The 15260-nt window shown below is 44.6% G+C and overlaps 1 protein-coding gene across 1 annotated transcript in view; it reads left to right on the forward strand.

Moving 5' to 3' along the window:
• Positions 1-15260, forward strand: part of pcdh1a (protocadherin 1a) — a 67368-nt gene that overhangs the window by 46203 nt on the left and 5905 nt on the right. The gene's annotated exons all lie outside the window — the stretch shown is intronic.

Genomic DNA, 15260 nt, shown 5'->3' on the forward strand with positions numbered 1-15260 from the left:
GGCAGAGGCAAATGAATGTATGTTGTGTCAGGTGTTGAGTCAGCAGTGTCAGTGTAGGTCCCATCAGCAACCTCTCCATCACAACTCCAAATCATTCTTAATGACCCTCTCACACAAGTGTGCTAATTAAAAAACCTGAACTAATGGTGCGTTCGGACTCCAAATAAATCTGGCCCCCGACATCTCCCCTAGACAACAGTGGTCTGCTAGTAAACATTTTTCCTCCTCCATGCCAAGCATTTCTCCCTGACTTCAGCCAAAGCCTTAATGCACACATGGCCTCGCAACCGCATGTTTTTTTTTTTTTTTTTTTTTTTTCAGATTTAGCTGACTTTTTGGGCTGCCTGTGCAAATGAACTGTAATGACAGAAAAAGCTTAAATCAGTCAGACAGGAACTTGGAACTGATCAATATCAAATATGACACTGTTGGCTTAACTTAAACAGGGACACACATGAGTAAACGCTGGTGTGCTGAGGCCTACATCGGAACGGCTTTGGTCTGATTACAGACACATGGCTGTAGGCTGAGAGCCAAGCAGAATCAGAGCTGTGTTGTACACACAATGTAACAGCACTTTGAGTGTGATTTTGCCCTGACATGACACATGCGTACTTCAGGCTGTATTGGTTAGGATAATTTAACCCATAAATAAAATTGTTTTGCTTTTTGATTTTCATGGTTGGTGGTTGGCTTCATTTTGTGTTTACAAACAGTGTCCTGACTGTATTATCATGATTAACATTGCTAACACTACTGCTAACATTGTTAATTTTTGCTAGTGTGAAAACTAAGTCTGACAACCTAAAGAAAAACAACAATCATCTGGACACTTTAAACTTCATAACAAATGAGTGTTATACTTTAAGTGTCTTTGCCGCACATATGTGCAGTATAGGTGGCATAGTGCAGAACCCTGAGGAAAACTGAACTGAATATTTATCTTCCGAGTTTCACACAGAGATCCTCTGTCCAAAGTCTGGGAGGTCTTTTTTTGCCTTCACTTTGCTTATATTCTATCCTTATTTTACTCTATTGCATTTCACCAGCTTCTCATATTCTTTTGTCTCAATATTATTCGTTCCATCCATCACCATTGTAATTTCCTCAGTCCTTGTCTATTATAACAACATTTTCGGCTCTGGCCTCTTTAACTTGCTGCGTCCTGAGCCCTTTCTGGTCACCGCCTTCTCTTCTGCGGCAGCTGTGATTAGTGCCTCAGTGCCCTCCGTTAATCCAGCCTTTCCCTGCTACTGGTGGGATTTACCAGTGTGAGGCCTCCCGCTGACCGTCAGTGGTACATCCCTTAGATAGGCTTGTCTAGTCATGGGGACAATCTCCACTCATGGGACCGTCTTGACCTCATCCACATTTCTACAATCGACTGTCAGAGACACACTGGCAGAAGTTTTTCTGTGTGAACGTTTTCGTGTTGAATGGGTCACAGTGGCCTGGGCACTCATTTATTACCCAGTCACACTCTTTTCTGACTGGTCTGCCTGCGGTGTCGAGATGATGGTACAATCCACCATGTACTGTGAAAGGATCTCGATATCAGCAGCTTCCCTATCTTCATTTGGCCAGATTAGTATGCCAGCTGGGTATCTAATGACTGGTAAGACACACGGGGCTGATGCCGAGGCTCTTGTGCTCTCTAGTGAGCTGACTCTGGTGGGCCTGGCGCACTCTCTAGAGATAGCTTGGATGTTGCTCTCTTCTTTGCCTCTTAATCATAGGTCCCATGTGAGAGAGGAATCCCCACAAGGTTAAAGAATGTATCCATTTCTCTCTCTTTCTCTCTCTCTCTCTCTCTCTCTCTTTCTCTTTCTCTTTCTCTCTCTCTCGCTCTCTCTCTCTATCTCTTTCTCTCTCTCTTTCTCTCTCTCTCGCTTTCTCTCTCTCTCTCTATCTCTTTCTCTCTCTCTTTCTCTCTCTCTCTCTCTCTCTCTCTCTCTCTCTCTATGGGCAAGAAACCTTGTGTAGTGGATTTACTCCTACATGTCCTATATACTGTATGAACCTATATTTAAACTTAATCCAGTATGTACGGTTTAAAAAAGTCTGAATGTTTCGGACAAATGTGCCTTTTCAGTTCTATTTATGTAGTAACAAAAAAAAAATGTGAATCGCCTCCACATCAGCATTCACAGAATGCTCCAACTGCTCGACTTACTTGACTGGAATAACTGCTGTATCAGTGCAACCAGGAAATGTTTTTTTGTTGTTGTTTCTTCCCTTGTACCCAAGCACGAATTGGAAATCTGCCATGGGGACAGAAATCACATCTAAGCCCATATGCTTGGCCCAACGTTGAATGTTGAAAATTCAACTTCAAATTTCTTACTTTGAACCAGAACTACTGATGTGGCAGCCACCTTCAAGGAAATTCCACTCTCCCTTCACGAGGTCCTCCTGCCTACACACATCTGTGTGAATCACGCTTCCATGCTTTCCCACCATTATGGCAGTCCCATGTACTGTGTAATTATCACAGAAACCTTTCACCCCACACCTACTCGACAAGTCCTCCTGTCAGTTTGTCAGTGTCTCATTTTGAACACAGTGTCCCTCAGTGTATTTTCTTTTTTTTTCTTTTTTTTACCTCACAGTTTTACCTCCGAGTTAAACATGGCATCCTGCAGATTTCTTAGTCAGAGTCGGGGGCCCCCAAGAGGGAGGTGACTGTCAGTCGTACAGAATGCGTCAGGAACTAGAGAAACGTTTTCGGAGCTGGGATGTCAGCTGGTAGCGTGGCTGTAGTTCTGCAATTCTGCTTGGGAAATGAATGATGAACGAAGAGCTCTGGCAAATCTCCCATCAGAGCCTCTGCATTCAGTTCCTTATCCCTTATCTCCCTCATTCCCCACATCTCCTGCAACCCCCCCCCCCCCCCCCTTACACGTATGATGTATTATGTATTATAAATGATTCTTTTCTTCTCCTTCGTTGTCGTCTTTTTCTGTCGTCTTCATTTTTTTTTTCTCCCCTTCCATTGTTGTTTCCACTTTGGTCCAACCGCTCGGATAAGTTTTGGATCAGACGCCCCCATGAAGAACACAGAATTGGCTTTGTTGTTGGTGTCAGGAGGACAAGTCTGTGGTTGAAGCCGCTCACTGCAGAACCCAGAGACAGATTGAGGTGAAATGGGCTCTTTGATTTGACAGAGTCTGATGTGGAACTGAGCAGTTCTGACAAGGATGAAAAACCCGACAGGCGGGCACGTACAACTCGTAGGCTGGGAAAAGGAACTGTTAACCAGAGATAGACCTAATTAAAATGTGATTTTTACCCCAGGGAGATTACTGTGAGAGACACACATTGAAAGATGGATGAGAAATGGATAGAGAAAGACAGGATATTATCCCTCCCTCTAACCATCACCTGTGTCGCTCGCTCACTCGATTTATTTATTTATTTATTTGCTTGTTTATTTATTTTTATTTTTTATTTGCTTTTTCCTCCCCTTCTGTCTTCTGTTATTTATTTTTGCACTTGAAGAAGACTGACAGCGTGACAGGTGGAGCTGGTGGAGGCTTTTTGTGCACAGTTGTGCCGGTGATTGACAAGCAGAAAAGGGGGTCGGTGAGTGCTCCGTGTGTCACCGCATTTAAGCGAAAATGAAAAAGCAATATATGAACTCTCACTCTGTACCTCCGCGTCTGTGGCCCACAGCTGGAATGACAAACAACACGCGGGGTGCACAAGGCACGGTGGCCTTTGGTAATGTGAAATCTCCATTTTCAGAGCATATTGTCATCCTGTAATGTTGGGGGATGGGGTGGGGTGGGGTGGGGGGGTGGGGTGGGGGTGGGGGGGGGGGGGGGGGGGGGGGACAACAGTAAATAAAGATAAATAAAGCAAAAAAATATCTTTCTTTATTTCTTTCAAATATTCATGTAGGGATTCATACACACATTTTTTTCTTCTTTTTTTCTTTTCCATTCCTCCATGTCAAAGTCAAAATGTTTTCATTTCATGGTCTATTATTCCAGCACGATGGAGTGTGTCTACTGTACAGTCACATGATGAAGATAGCTATGACTTTTTTTCCCTTGTTTTGATTTACTGCAGTCCTTTCATTCTGTGTTTCTTATACTTCCACAGTCTATTTCCATGAGTCTTAAAAACAACCTTGAACAACCTCTCACTGCTTACACCATAGCTAAACTCAACTTTTAGCTCACAGCACTGATTTCAAAGCATTGCTTATTTTCAATGACAGAAACTTTAAACTGCTCTCTCAGTTACAAACTTAAAATATTGCCCCCATGTGTCATTTTCATCAATGTACTAATATGTGCTTTGTTACCATCTCTGTTGAAGTAAAGAAGTCTATTCAGATGTAAAAACACATTTTGGAACTTGTCTGCATATAGCTTCTTGTGTTCATCCTGTAATCTTCTTTTAATTTCTTGTACAAATCTTGTTATCTTCAACCCTGTAGTTAGCATACTAATAAGCTAGAATGGTACTCTTATATTGTATCACTTACCTACCTCAAGAGGAAAAGGCGACTCACTGTAGTGAAAACAAAATAAATGTGGTGCTCATATTTGTTGATCTACAGAGTAAAAGTAGGAACACACTCCAAGTAAGCATATCCTCAGGCCTCCTGTAGTTGCTAGTAACAAGTAAGCATATCCTCAGGCCTCCTGTAGTTGCTAGCAACAAGTCGCCCAGAGGCTCATTGAATAACGTTAATTATTAGCTTGCTCAAAAGCTTGAGTGCTTATGAAGACCTATGAAGGTCTGTTTGCCTTGATGTAACATAAACATCAATAGATGTTGATAGAGACACTAATGGAAGCATACAGGATCTTTTAATCATTAATGTCTTTATATTACATGTTGCCTTTATCCACCATATCTTAAATTGACTAAACGTTTTGTTTACTTCTTTGAAAGGTGGTAGGGGTTTGTAAACCTTGTAATCCACGGCACCCAATCTGCTTGTGGTGGGTAGTATGAAATCATTTAGCTCGCCAGCCGACAACTAGACAGGCTTACGTATAGCCCCTTTAAGAGACAGAAAGTAAAGAAAACAAACAAATGATTTTCTGGACAGCTCAATTCATTGCTGATTATTTATCATGAAAGGATCATTTACAGAATTCCACCTGGCATGTCTGTGTTGGCAAGCTTTCAGATAAACTAATTAAAAATTTGCATTCAGCAGAGTTGGATGTTGGACGGTCAATATATTTGTAGGTGCCAAGCTAATTAGTATCCAGAAATGACCAGGCCTTCTCTGAACAATGAGACTAAGGATTTATTGTGTCTGAAGGAATGGTGGGCCTAGCAGTTTTTGTCACCTTCTACAATGTTACAAACATTGCACAGATGTATCAGCAAAAACATACAGCTGCTGTAACCATACTTGTACCTGTAGAGGAAAAGTAGGGTTGTGTGAGAGCAAATCCTAGACTGCCATCCAATTATACGGTCACATTACTCAAAGGTCAGCTTATGAGTTTATTGTTTCCATTAAATCAATTACAGTATATTCGTTATTATGGGCTCTCAGGGTGCATCTCTATTCAACAACTTGCTCAACTCTGCTCAAATATTGCGTGTGATGATGCTAGCTGTACATAACCTCATGCAATCAGCAGTATATGGCTGCTTGCCAAAACAGCCCACTTAGATTGACATATCTAAGTCAATGTATTGCCTCTTGTGTCTTCACCTTGCTGTAGCTTCCTGCAATCTGTTATTATCTTCCTGCACTGTTTGCTACATATTCTACCTCCCGGGCCGGGGTTATCTTCACACGTTGTGTCTTTGATCACCAATGAGAGTCCCGGGACTGATGAAATGTAGTGGTAGGGAGGGAGCAAGGGGCTGAAGGTTGTGTAGTTGAAGACTCTGGTTCATAGTTGCGGATGGAAACATCTGCCCCCACCCTTACCACCACCACCACCACCACCATGACCACCGCCTGCACCAACCCCCATCTCATCTCCTACATCTCCTGCTGGGTTGTTTCCCTCTGAGGGGAAGGCACAGACGTCTTTTTCATGGTATCTCTGATACCATATTTGGTTCTCGTGTTATATGATCTGTAGCTATTGATTTCCAGAGCTTCCCCATTGGCACAAGCCTGAGCGCTTGTTGTCTTAGTGCTTTAGTTCTTTCCTTTTTAACTGCTTCATACTGTGAGCTGCAATGTACATACAATGTCATGTTAGTGCTCTTCATTATATGTATATATATATATATATATATATATATATATATATATATATATATATATATATATATATATATATATATACATATACATATACATACATATACATTTATATGATACGATAATTGCTTTGAACCCTGGTTAATGAGAATGTGTAAATTTCATATAAAAAATATCGCTAGCCTTTTTCCTTCTCTCACACTCACAGATTCAAGTGTACTCAGTGGGAGAAAATGTCAAGAGAAGCAAGTTAAAGAGAAAACCTTGACAGTTAAGTCCTAGAGAAATTTAAAACTCTCAAGTAACTTTGTGAAAAGACCACATAACTCCATTAATTGGCTTCCTCCAGCTCGGAGTGAACACTTTTTGACATAAAGGTCTCCTACACGTGGTCACTACTGAGGATTTTTGTTTAAATTAACATATACTCCCTTACAGGTAATGTCCAAGTTCATCTGATATTTGCTGTTTGAAAAATACACTTTCTTTTTTACTGCGATAAATGCTGCATAAACCAGAATTAATCTGCATTAATGGAATTAAATGTGAAGTGTATTTGAATAGCATTAATACACCACATGTATTGCACATACAGTATGATGAATCAAGCACAAATCGCGGCATGCAAATATACAGACTACTGTTTTTAGCTTAGCATGACTAACTCAATGGAGATTCCTTTAAGCATCGTCCTTATTTTAAGGATGTAATGCCTCAGAACACATTGACTAATTGGAGAAACATTTGTGGCAAGCAGAGTTAAGCTCATCAAACCACAAAGCCCATTGTCTATTTATGACCTTTTTCAGGTCGGACAAATCACCTGACATATACACATCTATAACATCTGTAAAGCTGTAAACAGCTTGTATATAACCTGATGCTTATTTAGAGTGAGGTATTCCTTTTATGCTTTCCAGTGTGTGGACATCTGAACTATTAAGAGACCAAGCATACGGAAATTTGTATGCCGCACCGGGGATCATTTTGGCTGACCTTTTTACCTGTTTATTTATTTACCTCATTAAGGTGCCTTCTGCCGAATCATGACAGCAAAAGGCTGCGTCGATAAACTTCACTCAGTTTGGGAAGGTTAAGGTGTAAGAAACATGTACAGATCCGTTTTCCTCTTTCTCCTCAGACTGACAGCAAGCAGAAAAACAGTGCTTAGAAACACTACTTGCTTTATAAAATAAAAACCCTTTCATGGTTCCTAGTTGATTTGGTGGATAAAAATATGTAAAAGGTCTATGTGATGTGTCATATATTTTGATGGGAGGATGTTTGATTGTGGTTGGGAAGGAAGAACTGCTCATTTTCATTTATGAAGGGCATAACAAGACATGTCTATATCTAACACTGAGCTGTCAAACCACACAGTTCTCTTCCCCCTCACCTTCATGTCTTCTGTAGTGTTTTCCTTCATTGTCAGGTGCTTAATTTGTTGTGCTGTCACATGCAAAAAAGAATCCACCATTGAAATATCAGATTAAAACCTTCATTGATCAATTCTCTCTTTATAGAATACTTATCAAAAAAGATCCTCTTTCTCCATCTTTTTTTGTGTCCATTTGATTGAGGAGCGTTCAAACAAGAAAACTGTTGCATAATTTAGCTTTCAATGTGTCTTCAGAGTGTCCCAGTCAGGCCAACACAGCACTGCTGAACAGTAGAATCATTATTGTGAATAATGCATAGCATATTTTACTTGGCCAAATAGCACATTCGTTCATGTGTTTGTTCACTCACTCTCACTCATTCATCCATTCATTCACTCACTCATTCATTCATTCACTCATTCATTCATTCACCACCCACTCACTCACTCATTCATTCATTCACTCATTCACTCACCCACCCACCCACTCACTCACTCACTCATTCATTCATTCATTCATTCATTCACTCACTCACTCACTCATTCATTCACTCACTCACCCACCCACCCACTCACTCACTCATTCATTCATTCATTCATTCACTCACTCACCCACCCACTCACTCACTCACTCATTAATTCATTCATTCATTTATTGGATTGGTTTGCCCCACTGGCCGAGTTCAGCTCCAGCACAGTAGGGGTGATTCAGCAGTCCTGGCCCCGGAGCTGGATAAGTGGAGCGCTCCATTAGGACACTTAACCGGGGCACTAATGAGCAGGAGCAGAGCCGTGGTGGTGGCAGAGCTCGCTCACTCTCTCACTCACTCACTCGTCGCTCGCTCACTCCCTTCTCAGTCTCAGCGAGACACTCGCGCCGGCCCAAGGTGAACCCTCCCGGTGGGAGTCGGTACACGGGTCCACTGACCCCACTCAGCAGGGTGTGTGTGTCTGTGTGTGTGTGACTGTGTGCATATGCCTGTGTGAGGGGGGTGGGTGTCTGTCTGTGTGTCAGTGTAGATGCCTGGATGGCTTCCCCCAAACCTGTTCACAAAAGGCCCTCGCCGGCGTCGCACACAGATCCAAGTCCCTGGGGTGTGTGCCACGGGGCAGAGTCCTTGCTGCCTTTGGCAGCGCCGGGTTCCTGTCCGAACGGCATGCTCCAGAGAGAAAGGCTGGGGGAATGTGTGATGTGTGTGTGTGTGTGTGTAGGTGTTTGTGTGTGTGAGTGAGTGTTTGTGTGTGTGTGTTTGTGCGTGTGTGTGTTTGTGTTTGTGTGTGTGTGTTTGGCGGGTGGGGGGGTGACACCAGTATTTACCCCAGATGGCGATATTTACATGTGGAGAAGCTGCCCAGAGGAAGGCTTCTCTTTGATGCCATAGCTGGAGTGGCTGCACATATGGACCAGGGAGAGTGAGATAAAATGGAATAAAAGGGCATTAGCATAATGATGAGGAACTTTAGCCATGCTATGTGATGATTTTTTTTTTCTCATCCTTCTTCTCTGATGTTCTCTGCAGGAAGGGGCCCTAATAATGTGGCAGATCCTTTGAACTCCCCTGTCAAAGGTTTTCTCGTCCACTCTCACTCTCTTCACTTTTACTTTCTCAGCTCTTCTATGTGTCTGTCCGTTTTGACAGTCGGAGGTTTTCAGCCGTCTCCCGGGTCTCCGAGTCTGTTGGTGTCATCACTGTGTGGTGTTCTTCTCAGTCATCTTGACAATTGATGGTGACTAATTACTACAGAATATGTTGGGTTATGAGTATCTGTGGGTCTGTGTGTCTGTATGTGCACAAACAGATTGGCCAATCTGTGTGTGTGTGTGTCTGTGTCTGTACATATCTATGTGTGTCTGTGTGTTGAGAGGGAGTATAGAGTTTTGACTGTGTGTGTGTGTGTGTGTTTGTGTAAGAGTTTGTGTGTATGTGTGTGTGTGTGTGTGTGTGTGTGTGTGTGTGTGTGTGTGTGTGTGTGTGTGTGTGCATGTGCGCGTGTGTGTGTGTGTTTGTGTGTGACTGTCTGTCTGTTGACATTTGCATTTGAGATTTCTTTATGTATTGTGTGTTGGCTTGTCATCTCAATATCTGTTAACAAGTCTGAGCAGGCATGTTGGTTTTGCATGTCAATGTGTGTGCACACCCAGTACATAGTTTGTGATTGTGTGTGAGGGTATATTTGACATAGTGTGTGTGTGTGTGTGTGTGTGTGTGTGTGTTTGCTGAAGAGGGAAACAGGAAGAGAAAGGGACAGACCCAGGAACAGAGTGTGAGTCTGAAGGGGCTTGTTTGTCTTGCGGGTGCCAGTTTGGGACTGTGCCCGTGTGCCAGAGTGGCATGGCGTTGCGGGGCATGGGTTTGCTCAGACAGATGGCGCTGAGCCTTGTCAGAGTCCCTGCCTGTTAGTAGAATTGATTGCAGAGGCCCGTGCCAGCCCCTCTCCCACGACAGAGCGCAGGAGCCACCGCAGGGGACCGGGCCATGTGACAGCCGCCTCCACCCACCACCTACTACACTCACCTCCCACCACCAGCACCACCAACCAACCCTCCCAACCTGCACCTTGTGTTTTCAGTTTAGGAATGGTGTGTGTGCGTGTGTATGTATGTGTGCGAGTGGTTGTGTGTGTGTATGTGTGTGTGTATATATATATATGTGTGTGTGTGCGTGTGTGTGTGTGTGTGTGTGTGTGTGTGGTAAAAGAAGGGATAGGTAGGGGCTGCTGCTAGGACAGGCTGCTGCTGAAAATGTGTGAACAATGCGCTTCCAGGCAACCGATTCCCCAGAGGTGCGTTGTCACTGGTAATCTGGCCCAAATGCATAGCGTGCTCCACACACACAAACACACACACCTATTGTGAATGCTCCGTTTCAACAGCGGTCGTTTGTTTTACCTCTTGTTTGGTTATATTTTAGCTTTTATTTGTGTCTTGTGTCTGTTATTTATTTATTTACCCTCAGAGGTGTGTGGGTTGCTGGGGATTTAAGAGCAGTACTGCAGTGCTAGCAGGACAGTAGAAGCACCTTACAGTAGCAGAATTTAAAATATTTTTCCTCTCTGGCTCAAACCGTTGACATTAAGGATAATGATTCAACATAGCTTCTCTTAGAGAGCATTAATGGGACAGGGGAATTGAATTTGAAGCGAGAGCTCCGACTCGTTATGGATATATTTTAATGCTTCTGGAGGTCTCCTGGTGGCTCTTTTTTCCCTTCTTTCCCCGACACCTGCCCTCGAGTTAGCGTAGATTTCCCACACTCCTTTCTGCCGAGTCTGCATTCGTATAAGAGCCTGAACTCACCCAATCCTTATTCTGTAATACACAGGAAGAGATGTGCTGTACTTCAGAGCAGGCTGAAATGGCTGTAAAAAGATATATGTGCCCTAAAGATAGCAGGCAATACGAGGAGCTTTAATATCATCCAAACTGCCTGACTTAGGACAGAGAAGAAGGGCCCTAATTGTCAGATTGTGCCGCGATAAAATCAAATGATTATCTCTGTAGGAAGGGATCAACAGCAAGTCAAGGAGCTCTTCCTTTGCCCTTACTCTCTCTCTCTCTCTCTCTCTCTCTCTCTCTCTCTTGCTTTCTCTCTCTCTTTCTGTGTCTATCTCTCTCTTGCACGCCTTGGCAGCCATTTCTAACTCTGTAATTCACGGCTGATCGCGGCACAAGAGTGGCACAAAAACATGCATTTTCATGACAATGTCTGCTACTTACACGCTATTTCCTTCAAAAGATTTTCCCAACGTTTCATCATACACCGGCTGGTGGGTTACCTCCTGTTGTACGCTGAATCCATAAGATGGCATCACAGCTAGAGCAGAGGTATTCAAGGCACCGACTACAGGATGAAGAGGACTGATCAAAGAACAGCCCCCCCTCTCCACACACACACACACACACACACACACCCCTCCACACACACACACACACACACACAGCACCCCGTTTTTCTGAAATTTCAATATTACACATTCTGAGAGTGAGCAATTGAGGCCGTCAAAGAGGTACAGAGGTACAATTGTTAAATTAATACCTTTCCGAAATCGTCTCAAAGAGGAGAATTGAGGATGACTGATTATTTGAAGTATCTGGCCTGGGACAGCGAGTAAAAGCAACAGACGCTAGTCTCCTGGTGTGTAATGAGGCCCCTTTAATATGCTTTTGAGACTCTTAGGTGTGATTTTTAGGTAGAATTCCTAACAGGGAAAAAAGTAGTCGATCATTGCCTGCACCGGCAGGGCCGTGAGGCTTTCCTCGGTGGACTTGCACTGCTTTTAAGAGGAGAGAAGCATCACTCAGCGCTGTGTCTAGTGCGGAGCTCAGAGAGGGTTTATATATGCATGGGGTGTCCAGAGGGACAGTCTGGCCAAAGCCGTACGATTCGGATGTGATGAGGTGCGGGAGAAGTGGAAGAGATGGAGAGATGGAGAGAGAGATGGAGATGGAGGGAGAGAGAGACGGGGAGCGAGAGAGAGGGAGCATGAGGGTGATAATGAGGAGGGGAAAATAATGTGTCCATTAGCTCGCTGCGCCCCAGCTCACACACACACAGGAGGAGAGAGGGAGAGAGAGGGAAAAGAGAGGGAAAGAGAGAAGAAAGGGGGAGAGAGGAGAGAAAGAGAGGTGCACACTCACTGCCATGCATCTCCTATGCAGTTCCACCAAAGGGGTCCTGCCGAGCTAGAGGAGGGTAATTAGAGGATCAGAAAGAGCATGTGGCAATTCTGCTCTCTATCGGTCTCTGCCCCCATCTCTCTCTCTCTCTCTCTCTCTCTTTCCCTCTCTCTCTTTCTTCTCTTTTTGCACTCCTCTCCTTTTCTTTCACTTTGTTTTTTCCTATCCCATTCTCACTTCATCTTGCCTTGTACTGGGAGTCCCAGACCCCTTACTGGGATCACAGAGCAGGTAGTGAGCAGGCCTTGCTGAGGCTTCTTCCAGAACCTCGACTGCCTAAAGCTCAGCTTCAACCCAGGCCTGGTGCCGCTGGGCAGAGGCCTGCCAGAGAGGTCTTTAGTGGCCCCTCCTCCCCAAAGCCATCTCCTTCTGCCCAGAACCCCCTCCTCGTCCGCCCCCCCTCCCCTTCTCCCAACCTTCATCCACCACCACACACTGCCCCCTCTCTCCTTCCCTCTACTTGCCCAGTCCACCCCATCCTCCCTTAGAGTCCTTTGGCTCACTCCCCCTCTCCCTCCCTCACTCCCCCTCTCTCTCTCTTCCTCCCTCTCTCACTCACTCAGTGTGACTGCCGGACTGAAAGCCATTGGAGCACAGTCTAACTAGTTCACTGCCCCCGCCATGATAGATGGCACTTGAGGGACTGGAACTGTGTGGGTCTGACACGCACTTCCTGATTTCTGCGGCCAGGCTCCGAGGAGAGCCGGCCCGCTCCGGCCCCATAACAGTTTCTCTCAGCCAGTGGAGGGTATCCCACAATTCACTCTGCTTCATGGCACCTGCCTTCTCGAGAAGGAGGTGAGCCATGTGCCAGTTCCAGAGGAAAAAAAAGAAACGAGAGAGAGAGAAAGAGAGAGAGAGATGGCGGGGGAGAGAGAGAGAGATGGCGGGAGATAGAGGGTTTTGGGAGAGATGGCGGAAGCAAGCATGGTTCCAAAGCGAGGCAAGCTTCCGACAACGCGTTTCACAGCTCACCGAATCAGCGCCTAATCAAAATAACACTGTTGTAAATTAAGTCCGACGCTGCCAAGATCTCCCATGCTGTCGCCAGATACGACTGTGCTTCGGCCAAATAATACCACCGCATCGCCAAGCCATCAGCGCGGCTACAGCCAACACCCGAGAGTCTGCAGCACCAATTATCAGCGCTTTTCAGCCAACGAGAGTTTCTCCCCTCCACAGACTTTTCGCTTCACAAGATGTTGAGCCTTGAGCAAAACACAACATGATCAAACAATGAGAATGTTTGTTTTCATTTTGCTCAACCTTTTTTCTTGCGGTTTGGCGAACAGAGAGGGGCGGTTGGTGAGGCGGAGTGGAGGGTGGGGATTTTCGCTGCTGTTTTCTCCCTAATTCACCTCAGTTATCAACCAGCCTTTGTTATTCCCATTATCTCCGAGAGGATACCAAGGCCTCCTGTAGAAGAGGAAAAAGAAAGAAGCAATCGTGTTAACCTCTTACACTTCAGAATAAAAGTCTGTCAGAGATACGCTAGAGGGGGGAGGTGGGGGATCAGACTTCAGACAGGAGCAGTGAGGAAGGGGGAATCTGGCCTTCTGAAAACCCTAAAGCAGACAGCCCCAACAGAGCCCACCAAAGTCACTGCCTTTTTACTAGCAATACAAGACGAAAAAGACCAGACCACACTTGTGTGCAATTAGAAATTAGAATTTTTTTTAAGGCCCTTCTACATTTTATTTTCATTTCTTCATGACCATGAAATATTCACAGGCAAGGAGATTTGCTTGACAAAAACCTTCTCAGAAGTGGCAAGGATTTGCGGCGAGTGCCACGCCGATCAGTGGATGATGGTGACGTCTGTGTGTGCACAGATTCCCGTGGACTCAGTAGAGCATTTCAGGACATCTCTCTCACCTCCCACAAATCAGCTCTCACATATCATTACAAACTCTGCAGAGTGCTCACCTGCTGTTCCAAAGTGCTGCCAGAACTTTTTGCTCATTATACACTTAGACGCTTTTTGTGGTTGCATTATACACACTCAGATTAGCTGAGTTCAACACCAACAATGGCTTATGCGAAAGTTCTATCAAGAAGTCTGGATGTCTATGTTGTTCATTTGTTCATTCCTCCATCCATCCATCCATCCATTAATTCGTTCGTCACTTAGTGGGCTTGTGTCTGCTTTCTAATGACATGTCGTAACACTTCTCTGCTGCTGATGACGTTTCCTTTTCCTCCTTGCCGCCACCAGTCGGCAGGATCTTACTTGTCTGTTCCTTTTCCACCTCATTCTCCATTCTGATTTATTTCTCCTTCTCTTCCCCTCCATTTGTCACATTGTGAATTTGTGTGTAATCAAGTCATAATATCAAATTAGGTTTAATCAAAACAACGGAATCGCAGCCATATTTTAATCAAGCCGGTGTTCTGTTCTTTTGTACCCTTAGCAATCTCCCGCTTCCTCTCTCTGTCTCTCTCCCTCTCTCTTTCTTTGTCCTCAGCGCTGAAAAAAAATATGATGTGCAAGCTCTTCCCATTTTATTACACTGAGGGACACAATGTGATAGCAGATCTGGCACGTCATAACTCTCAGGCGTCTCCTCATTGGGAGACAACTATGGAGGAAAATGAAAGGCAGAATGAAGCGTGTGCACACACTCACAAACACACACGCACAGACACACACACACACACACAGACACACACACACACACACACACACACACACACACACACACACAAAGATATCTAGCATAGGCTAGAGCTCAGAAATGACTCTCAGTTGTGGGATACCTGATTATTAAAAACTGATGTGCCGAATTTGGTTGAAAAAATAAATAGTGTTTCGTTCCAATTTAGTCCATCTGATTACAGCGTGCAAGGACTGTCCAGTGATCTTGTGGCTGACCGCCTCTTTATCCCGCTCTGGCGCACTCATCCACAAAGTGTCCGGTAATTTCCACTTGATTAGTGTGCACTGGTGCACTGAGGCGCTGCAGGTAGGCAGAGAGGGGGCAGGCAGACGGTGTATGAAATCAAACATGCGCGCA

The sequence above is a fragment of the Alosa sapidissima genome, chromosome 5, assembly GCF_018492685.1.
Source record: "Alosa sapidissima isolate fAloSap1 chromosome 5, fAloSap1.pri, whole genome shotgun sequence".
Lineage (NCBI taxonomy): Eukaryota > Metazoa > Chordata > Actinopteri > Clupeiformes > Clupeidae > Alosa > Alosa sapidissima.